The following is an 11,500-nucleotide window of genomic DNA, read 5'->3' as shown; positions in this document are numbered from 1 at the left end:
CACTTTCTAAGGTAATTGAAACAAAAGCAAAAATTAACAAATGGGGCCTAATTAAACTTAGAAGCTTTTACACAGCAAAGGAAACCATCGACAAAACAAAAAGACAGCCTATGGAATGAGAGAAAATATTTACAAATGATGTGACCTACAGGGCTTAATTTCCAAAATGTACAAACAGCTTATACATTTCAGTATCCAAAAAAAAATCCAATCAAAAAAAGGACAGAAGACCTAAATAGACATTCCTTCAAAGAACACATACAGATGGCCAAAAAGCACATGAAAAGATACTCAACACTTTTAATTATTAGAGAAATGCAAATCAAAAGTACAATGGGGTAATACTTCACACAGGTCAGAATGGCCATCATTAAAGAATCTACAAATAATAAATGCTGGAAAGGGTGTGGAGAAAAGGGAACCCTCCTATATTGTTGGTGGGAATGTAAATTGGTGCAGCCACTATGGGGAACAGTACGGAGGTTCCTTTAAAAAGACTAAAAATAGAGTTACCATATGACCCAGCAATACCACTTCTGGGCATATACTGTATCCCAAAAAGATAAAAATGCAATTATAATTTTTTTTGAGGAAATGCTGTACTGTTTTCCATAGTGGCTATACCAATTTACATCATTACTAACAGTGTCCTAGGTTTCCTTTTTATCCACATACTTGCCAACATTTGTTATTTATAGATTTTTTCGATACAGCTATTCCAACAGATTCAAGGTGAGATTGAGGTTTTGATTTGCATTTCTCTGATGATTATCAACGGTGAGCATCTTTTCATATGCATGTTGTCCAACTGTATATCTTCTTTGGAAAAATGTCTCTTCATGTCTTCTACCCATTTTTAAATTGTGTTCTTTTTTTATATTAGTTGTATGAGCTGTTTATACATTTTGAATATTAACCCTTTATTGATCATATCATTTGCACATATTTTCTCCCATTCCTTAGGCTGTCTTTTCATTTTGTTGATGGTTCTCTTTGCTATGCCAAAGCTTTTAAGTTGTATTAGATCCCATTTGTTCTTTTTTGCTTCTTTCTCCTTTGTCTTAAGAGACCAATGCAAAAAAATATGGCTTCAATTTATGTCCAAGAATGTTTTGCCTATATTTCCTTCTAGTAGTTTTATGGTTTCTGGTCTTACATTTAGGTTTTAAATCCACTTTGTGTTTACTTTTGTATATGGTGTTAGAAGATGTTCTCATTTCATTTTTTGACATTTAGCTGTCCAGTTTTCTCAGCACCACTTATTAAAGAGACTATCTTTTCTCCATTGTAGATTCTTGCCTCCTGTGTGTAGATTAATTGAACATAAGTGAATGGGTTTATTTCTGAGCTGTCTATTGTGTACCATTGATCTATATGACCTTTTTTGTGCCTGCACCATACTATTTTGACTACTGTAGCATTGTAATGTAATATGAAGACAGGGAGCATGATACCTCCAGCTTTGTTCTTTTTTCTCAAGAATTATTTGGCTCTTTGACATCTTTAATGGTTCCATATAAATTTTAATATTATTTTTTATAGTTCTGTGAAAAATGTCATGGGTATTTTGATAGGGATTGCATGAAATCTGTAGATTGCTTTGGGTATTATTGTCATTTTAATAATATTAATTATCCCAATCTATGAACATAGGGCATCTTTCCATTTCTTGCTATCAGCTTCAATTTCATTCATCAGTATTTTATAGTTTTCAGAGTATAGGTCTTTTACTTCCTTGGTTAAGTTTATCCCTAGGTATTTTTGTTTTTTGGGTGCTATTTTAAATGGGACTGTTTTCTTGTTTTCTCTTTCTAATAGTTTATTATTAGTATATAGAAAAGCAATATATTTCTGTATATTAATCTTGTATCCTGCAATTTTCCTGAGTTCATTTATGCTAGTATTTTTTGTTGGCAACCTTAGGGTTTTGTATATGCAGTATCATGTCATCTGCAAACAGTTACTGTTTTACCTCTTCCATTCACATTTGGATGCCTTTTATTTCTTTTTCTTGTCCGATTGCTCTGGTTAGGACTTCCAAAACTATGTTAAATAGAAGTGCTGAGACTGGGCATCCTTGTCTTGTTCCTGATTTAGAGGAAAAGTTTTCAGCTTTTCACCATTGAGTATGATGTTAGCTCTGGGTTTACTAGAAATGGCCTTATTATGTTGAGATAGGTTCCTTATACACCAACTTTGATGAGAGTTTTTCATCATGACTGGATGTTCAGTTTTGTCAAATGATTTTTCTGTGTTTATTGAGAAGATCATGTGATTTTTATCCTTTCTTTTGTTAATGTGGTGTATCACATTGACTGATTTGTAAATATTGAACCATTCTTGTGACTCTGGAATAAATCCCACTTGAACACGGTGTATGATCCTTTTTATATATTGTTGGATTTGGCTTGCTAGTATTTTGTTGAGGATTTTTGCGTCTATGTTCATCAAAGATATTGGCTTGTAATTTTCTTTTTTTGTAGTTCTTTGTCTGGTTTTGGTATCACAGTAATGGTGGCCTCATAGAATGAATGTGGGAGTGTTCCACCCTCTTCAGTTTTTTGGAATAGTTTGAGAAGGATATGTATTCTATTAGCTCTTCTTTTTATGTTTATATTTTCTTATGTGAAGCTGTCCAGTCCTGGACTTTCGTTTGCTGGGAGGTTTTTAATTAAAAATTCAATTTCATTATTAGTGATTGGTCTGTTTAAATTGTCTATTTCTTATTGATTCATTCTCAGAAGATTACTTCTAGAAGTTTATCCATTTCTTCTATGTTGTCCCATTTTATTAGCATATAGCTGTTCATAGTATATTCTTATTATTTTTTAATTTTTCTGACATTTCTTGTAATTTCTCCCCTTTCATTTCTTATTTTGTTTGTTTGGGTCCTTTCATTTATTTTTGATGAGACTGGCTGATGGCTTACCAATTTTGTTAACTTTATTAAAAAAAAAACAGTGCTTGGTTTCATTGATCCTATTTTATCTCTATTTTTAATTTATTTTCCCTTTGATCTTTGTTATTTCTTTCCTTCTGCTGACTTTGGGCTTTGTGTGTTGTTCTTTTTCTAATTCCTATAGATGGTAAATTGTTTATTTGAGATTTTGCTTGTTTCTTGAGATAGGCCTTTATTGCTCTAGACTTCCCTCTCAGAACTGCTTTTGCTGAATCCTATAGATTTTGGAAAGTTGTATTTTATTTTCCTTTGTCTCAAAGGAGATTTCCTCATTGACTTGTTAGTTTTTTAGTAGCATGTTGTTTATACTTCACATATTTATGCTTTTCTCATTTTCCTTCCTGTAATTGATTTCTAGTTTCATCTTGTTGTGACCACAGAAAATGCTTTATATAATTTCTCTCCTCTTAAATTTATTGAGGCTTGTGTTGCGGCCTGTTATGTGATCTATCCTGGAGGATATTGTATGTTCACTTGACAAAAATATATATTATATTGTTTCTGGATGGAGTGTCCTATAGATACCTGTTAATACCAACTGGTCCAGTGTGTCATTTAAGACTACTCTTTCCTCATTGATTTTCTGTCTGCATTATCTGTCCATAGATATCAGTGGGTTATTAAAGTCTCCGACTATTATTGTATTATTGTATGATTGTCAATTACTCCCTTTATGTCTGTTAATATTTGCTTTATTTATCTGCTCCTATATTAGGTGCATACAGATTAATGCGTGTCATATCCCCTTCTTGTATTGACCCCTTTATCATTATATAAGGTCCCTCATTTTATTTTTTTATAGACTTTGTTTAAAAGTCCATTTTGTCTGATATGAGTATTGCTAGTCCACTTTCTTGTCATTTACATTTGCATAAAATATATTTTTACATCCTCTCACTTTCAGTCTGTATGTGTCCAGTTTGGAAGTGAGTCTCTTGTTAGCAGCATATAGGTTGGTTTTGTTTTTCTATCCAGTAAACCACATTATGTCTTTTGACTGGAGCATGTAGTCCATTGACATTTAAAGGGATTACTGATAAGTATATGCCATTTTGTTACTTATTTTCTGGTTGTTTTTGTGTTTCTTCACTCTTCTATTCTTTTAGTTACTTCCCTTTTGGTTTGATATTCTTCTTTAGTGATATCCTGTGTTCCTTCCTCTCTAGTTTTTGTGTATCTATTGTATGTGTTTGATTTGTGGTTACCATGGGATTCATATATGTTGAAGTATGACTGTATCTTCTTGTTTTGCACTGGTAGTCATTGAAGCCCAGACACATTTGAAACGATCTACATTTTTTTTACTCTCATTCCCCATGATTTGTTTTTCATGTCATATTTTACATCTTCATATTTCTCCCTTTACTTTTCATTGTAGTTATAGTTGATTTTACAATTTTTGTTCTTTACTCCTTCATACTAGCTTATTTAAGTGGTTGATCCACAGCCTTTACTATGTATTTCCCTTTATTAGTGGGATTTTTCCTTTCCTATACATTCTTCCTTTTTGTTGTAGCCTTTTCTTTTGCACGGATAGAAGACCCTTTTTTTTTTTTTTTTAAACTAATACATTATATTGCAGCTAATCTCCAGGATAGCCCGAAGTGTACTCAGCTTTTATTTATTTATTTATTTATTTATTTTTGGCTGTGTTGGGTCTTCGTCTCTGTGCGAGGGCTTCCTCCAGTTGCAGCAAGCGGGGGCCACTCTTCATCGCGGTGTGCGGGCCTCTCACTATCGTGGCCTCTCTGGTTGCGGAGCACAGGCTCCAGACGCACAGGCTCAGTAGTTGTGGCTCACGGGCCTAGCTGCTCCGCGGCATGTGGGATCTTCCCAGACCAGGGCTCGAACCCGTATCCCCTGCATTAGCAGGCAGATTCTCAACCACTGCGCCACCAGGGAAGCCCCAAGACCCTTTAACATTACTTTTAGGGTTGGTTTAGTATTGATGAAGTCTTTTAGTTTTTACTTGTCCTAGAAGTTCTTCATCTGTCCTTCAATTCTGAATGATAATTTTTCTTGGTAGAGTATCCTAGGTTGCAAGTTTTTCCCCTTCAGAACTTTAAAAATACCATGCCTCTCCCTTTTGGCCTGAAAAGTTTTTTTCCTTAAATTTATTTATTTATGTATTTATTTATTCATTTTTGGCCATGTTGGGTCTTCGTTGCTGCGCGCGGGCTTTCTCTAGTTGTGGCGAGCGGAGGCTACTCTTCGTTGCAATGCGTGGGCTTCTCATCACAGTGGCTTCTTTTGTTGCAGAGCATTGGCTCTAGGCACACAGACTTCAGTAGTTGTGGCACGTGGGCTCAGTAGTTGTAGCTCACGGGCTCTAGAGCATAGGTTCAGTAGTTGTGGCGCACGGGCTTAGTTGTTCCGCGGCATGTGGGATCTTCCAGGACCAGGGCTCGAACCCTTGTCCCCTGCATTGGCAGGTGAATTCTTAACCACTGTGCCACCAGGGAAGTCCCAAGCCTGCAACATTTTTGAAGAAAGATAAGCTGGTAGTCTTATAGGTGTTCCCTCACATGTGAGTCTTTGTTTTTCTCTTGCTGCCTTTGGAATTACCACTTTATTTTTAATTTTGCCCTTTAATTATGATATGTCTTCATATTGGTCTCTTTGGGTTCATCTTGTTTGGAACTCTCTGTGCTTTCTGTACCTGGATATCTGTTTCTTTCAGGAAGTGTTCAGCCACAATTTCATCAAACACATTTTTTACCCTTCTTTGTCTCTCTTCTCCTTCTGGTATCTTTATAATGTGAACGTTAGTGCATTTGATGTTGTTTCAGAGGTCTGTTAAACTATCCTCATTCATTCATTTATTCATTCATGTGTTCATTCGTTCATTTTTGCTGTTTCGATTGGGTGGTTTCCATTATTCTATCTTCCAGGTCACTTATGCATTCTTCTGTATCACCTAATCTTCTGTTAGTTCCTTCTAGTGTGTTTTTCATTTCAGTTATTGTATTATTCAATTCTTACTGTTTTTTAAAAAAAATATTTGTTAAGTCCTTGTTAAAATTCTCACTGTGTTCATCTGTTTTTTCGCCAAGTTCTGTTAGTCCTCTTATTACTAATGCTTCGAACACTTTATCTGGTCAGTTATTTGTCTGTTTCATCAGTTATTTTTTCCCTTTTTTGTTTTTTTTTGTTGTTTTGTTTGAAACAAATTCCTCTGTCTTCTCATTTTGTTTAACTTTCTGTGTCTCTATCTCAGTCCTGAAAGGATGTCCTTGTGTGAGAGCATCCCTGTGCAGTCTGCACGTGCCAAATAGCTTTTGTGCATGAACTGGATGTGAAGTGAGCATCGATCACGTCTTCCCTGGGGTGTGCTAGCAGTTATCACCTTGATGGGAAGTGGGGCTGGAGATAGAGAAGCTAGGGCCAGAGAAGGTGTGAGCTGGGACTTTTCCTCTGCTCAGTGGCTGACATTGCTCTATCAGGGATTGAGGTGGGTCAGTGGTACTGGAGCAGAACCCTTGAGGGTCAGGTACAAACGGGTTCCATTCCATCCCAGTGTGCGCTCTCCCCCCACCTCCCAGGCATTGGTGCCTTTGCCCCATACTGAGCAAGAGGTGCCAGAGTGGACACCCATTGAGGGATAGGGCATGTGATGGGGTGGTCCCTGCATGTCAGTCAGAGTTCCTCACTTCTCCCGATCTGCTACCTCAACAAGAGCCAGCAATGGCCATCCTTGCTACTTCCAGATATAGTGTCATGTCTGATCCAGTTCCATCTCCCACAATTGCAAAGTCCCCTCGTCAATGGTAGCATTCACCCTAGTATGGAGCTGCACCAGAGACAGACATGCTGGAGCAGTTTTGCGTGTTGGGGTGGGGGCTGCGTTGGTTGTAGTAAACAAGCCAGAGTCCTAGGCTGTTTCAGTCTGCTTCCTCTGCCTTGTTTTGGGTGCAAGCAAGTGTGTGCGTGCTCTTCACAAGCCGAGTCTAGGTTTCTCACAGCCCCTTGTTAGACCCACTGGTCTTCAAACCAGCCAAAGGGACTCATCTGCCTGCTGTCAGATCCCAGGGCTGGGGTTCCCAACATGTGGCTCACACTGCTCACTCCCCACGGTGGGTGGATCTCTTCTTTGTGTCTCCTCCTAGGGGTGCAGGTCCCAGCCTGATCACGTTTCTTCCCTTCATACCTGACTCTGTGTGGGTCTTTCTTTATAGCCTTGGTTGTGTGAGAGTCTTTTTCAAATCTCCAGTTTGTTTTCACTGAGAATTGTTTTATTTTTATTTGTTCGTGATGGGGAGGTGAGCTCAGCATCCTCCTACTCTACCATCTTGATCTCCTCCCCTCTCAGGAGTTTGCATTTAGTTCTTTAGGCACTGGAAAGCCACCAGAATTTCTTGAGGTGAGGAGATAGAAGTGCCATTTTAGGAAATAATCTTGTAATGGTTTACATAATAGATTGGGACATAAACGGATGTAAACACAGGGAGACTATTTGAAACACAGTATTAAATTTAGTTAAAAAAACTGTTGGCTGTATAATTTACATTTTGCAATACTGGATAGAAATGCTTACCCCTGTTACACTGTTCAACTATTTATCCCTCTCAATTTCGAGTTTTAAATATTTTTTGTCTCATACAGTTACCTGAATTCCTGACTTTCTGAGTGTCAAAACACTATAACTGGGCCTTCCCTGGTGGCGCAGTGGTTAAGAATCCGCCTGCCAATACAGGGGACATGGGTTCGAGCCCTGGTCCGGGAAGATCCCACATGCCACAGAGCAACTTAGCCCGTGCACCACAACTACTGAGCCTGTGCTCTAGAGCCTGCGAACCTCAACTACTGAGCCCGCGTGCCACAACTACTGAAGCCCATGCTTCACAAGAGAAGCCACCACAATGAGAAGCCCGCACGCCACAACGAAGAGTAGCCCCCACTTGCTGCAACTAGAGAAAGCCCGCGCACAGCAACAGAGACCCGAGGCAGCCAAAAATAAATAAATTTATTTAAAAAAATAAAGAGTATGTAATCTAAAATATGACTCATTAATAATAGAACAGAGAAAAAAATTCCCTTGTGGTCTAATCTAAATTTTAAAAAAACAACTATTTATCTAATAGAATAGATTAATTTTGTGCTATAGATGGACTATCTAAATTGATTCCAGATTAAAAATGGATTTGATAGAATGTCACTGTCAGATATTAGGAATGAGGTTCTGAATTTTGAATTCGGGTTTAGTCTGATTTTAGTCTGTGTCAGATGTGCCTGGAATTTGGCATTCGGAGGTCAGTGTTCTAAATCCAGTTCCATTGCTGATGTATTATGTTGTTACTACATAGTAATCACAAAAATAAGATCTCAAAGGCATTGGTTTTACCGTTTAGAAAAAAATATTAAGGAGTAAATTGTAATATCCCAGATGACAGGGGTAGTGATTCATTTGGCTTTTGCATGTTGTTTATTTGGGGCATTTGTATCTCCAGTGCATACCTAGAAGGAGTGAATAAATACTTCCTGAATGAATAAATAAAAATGAAACAATAGCATAATTGCAAATTATATCTTGTTTCTTTTCACTCCTGTACCCTCAACACTTAGTATAGTGTATGGTACCCGATAGAAGAATGAATCAAGTACAAATCTCTTCGAACAAAATCAGCAACTGAGTACATTTTAAACAATTATTTACAAGATTATATCTCATACAACTGAGTACATTTTAAACAATTATTTACAAGATTATATCTCATATGTGGGAAAATGAAACTTTATAATGGGATTAATTATATATATAATGAAAAAAATCAGTCATTGCAGGATATTTAGTAGCAGTAGGATGCTATGCCAACTGGTCACCATGCCTTAGGGGACATATATTAGAGCTCCTGAAACTTCACTGGCTACCAAACTGTTATAGTAGTCCTCTGTGCAGTAGTTTCAGAAGCCGTGTTGAGAGCTACAGATTTGGACTTGTGGACAGGGGGCTTTTTGAATTCAGAGGTATACAACTCCAGTGATTTATGAGACTACATGTATGAATAAGAAATGGAATGACTGTTGTCTCTAAGTAACCAATCCCTTGGATTTTAGGTGTGTTCTGGGGCATCATGTGTTCTATAGCAAATCCAAACCCGGGTATACCACATTAAAAAGGTCTGTTAGGCAAAGCACCCAAAACAATCCACGCTAAGACACAGATATTGCGGGAACTTTATATTGATAACGATGGTGATGCTGATGGATTGTAGTAGAAGGAAGAGTGAGAGGAAGAGGAGGAGGAGGAGCTACCATTTATGGGATGCCTGTGATGTGTTCAGTGCTGTTATATGTCTTGCATATAATGCCCTGTGAGGTGGCGGTAATTATTATAATCAGCATTTTACAGATGAGGAGACGTAAGCACAAATATGTTTTGTAAGTTGACCAAGGTCACATAGCATGTGGAGGAGCTGGGATGTAAAAACAGGTAGTCTGGCTTCAGACTCTTTTTTTTAAATTAATTAATTGATTGATTGATTGATTTTTGGCTGTGTTGGGTCTTCGTTTCTGTGCGAGGGCTTTCTCCAGTTGCGGCGAGCGGGGTCCACTCTTCATCGCGGTGCACGGGCCTCTCACTATCGCGGCCTCTCTTGTTGCGGAGCACAGGCTCCAGACGCGCAGGCTCAGTAGTTGTGGCTCACGGGCCTAGTTGCTCCACGGCATGTGAGATCGTCCCAGACCAGGGCTCGAACCCGTGTCCCCTGCACCGGCAGGCAGATTCTCAACTACTGCGCCACCAGGGAAGCCCCAGGCTTTAGACTCTTTAACACTGTTCTAACCTGCTTCCCAATGAAGTGCTTTTCAGACACAATTTCCTTGAAATAATAAATGGATACAATTTTATATAGAATGCCAGCATGCCAAAGTTTATGGTTTTCCAAATTCTCTACCTCAGAGACCTAAAATCTACCTGAAGGCTTTCTTCCATGTGTTTCATAAGTAGCTATACAATTATTTCATTTACCGCCATTGCTTCCTTGAGGCTATTATTGGAATCATTGCTTCTGTAGAGGATTTAGTGTCTCGTCTTTTCTTCAGCTCAGATTAACTTGATCAGTCCTAAATTCTAGAAGCCTCTATCAAGTTGCTCCTTGGGAAAAGGGAAGTACTATGTATTTTGTTGTAAATGTTGTAGGAAAGTATTCTCGAAGCTGAGGAAATTTTCAGTCTACTTGTTAGTTTTGTTTAATCATTGTGGTTTTTACTTTAAGCCATTGAAATAAAACCATAAACAACCTGTTGTGTATTTATTTGTATTAGACTTTTTGTGTAAAATTTATTATTAATAGTTCATTAGAAATATTTTTACCTTCTATTATTATGTCATCAAAAATATGTTGTTTTTTAAAAGAGTAATTTGCTTATGTCTGGAACCAAATTGTCTTCCAAAGAAGCACATAATTAATTTTACAATGAAAATCAATGAAGAAAACAAGATCCTCTATATAGAATTGTGCCTTGCAGGCAAGTTTTGGTACATATATCTACTTCAAAGGGGGAGAAATTTTCAAATTCTCTATAGTTACCCACTGTGGCAAACTCTAGGGCTTGCAAACCTTATACTTACTTTTACCTTTCTAGGGAGCAGTGCTTTGCTGTGGATGGGAGCTTTAGTCAGTGACGTTGAGGCCAGATCAGAGGTAGGTAGGCAGAGAGCTGGGATGTTTCACAACACTGTGGATCGTGAGTTCTTCATGGATGTTCAGGGGTAGTGATCCTCTCTGAAACTGGTAATAGTTGTTTGTGAGTCAAATGTGAAATAATCCAAGCTCCGCTGCAATTAGAAGAAAGTGAAAAAGAGCACTGAAAGTTGCCCACTGCCTACTTCATATTGGAAGAGAGCAGCCTGGTTCATTATTTATCATGCTTGATCTTGTTCTTCAACTCAGAAATAGCAGGCACAACATCTCTTTTGATAGAAGGCTTCTGGTCTACCAAAGACAAATTTACAGACTCCTGTCAGTAATGGACCTTGAAACAATAACTTCTGAAAAAGTCCTCTCAAGAGAATAGATCAAGGGTCAGCGAACTTTTTCTGTAAAGGGTCAGATACTAAGTATTAGGCTTTGTGAGCCATATGGCCTCTGCTATAACTACTCAATTCTGCCATTACAACATGAAAGCAGTGCTAGGTAGCACATGTAATTTTTGCATGTCATGAAATATCCATTATTTATTTTTTCAACCATTTGATAATATAAAAAACATTCTTAGCTTGCAGACCATACATAGATTGCAGGCCAAATTTGGCCCATGGGTCACGGTTTGCAGTCCCCTGGGATATATTAAATGTATTTTTACTGTAATCTTTTCATCGCTTCTCACCTCTCATGCCTTCTACCCCTTCCCATAAAATGAAACCAAAACCACCACGTCTCGTCTCAAAGTGAAGGTGGAAATCATTGGATGACATATAGGTGCTTTCTAAATAACCTAATCAAACTCTTATTTCAAGAGATGGCATTGGCAATACCATTTTCATAATAGAAGCAGGTAAAATAACGGGTGTGAATTAGATAATGAGATGCTACAACGTTC

Source organism: Eschrichtius robustus, chromosome X (genome assembly GCF_028021215.1).
Source record: "Eschrichtius robustus isolate mEscRob2 chromosome X, mEscRob2.pri, whole genome shotgun sequence".
In the NCBI taxonomy this organism is placed as follows: domain Eukaryota; kingdom Metazoa; phylum Chordata; class Mammalia; order Artiodactyla; family Eschrichtiidae; genus Eschrichtius; species Eschrichtius robustus.
This window is presented reverse-complemented; position numbering follows the sequence as displayed.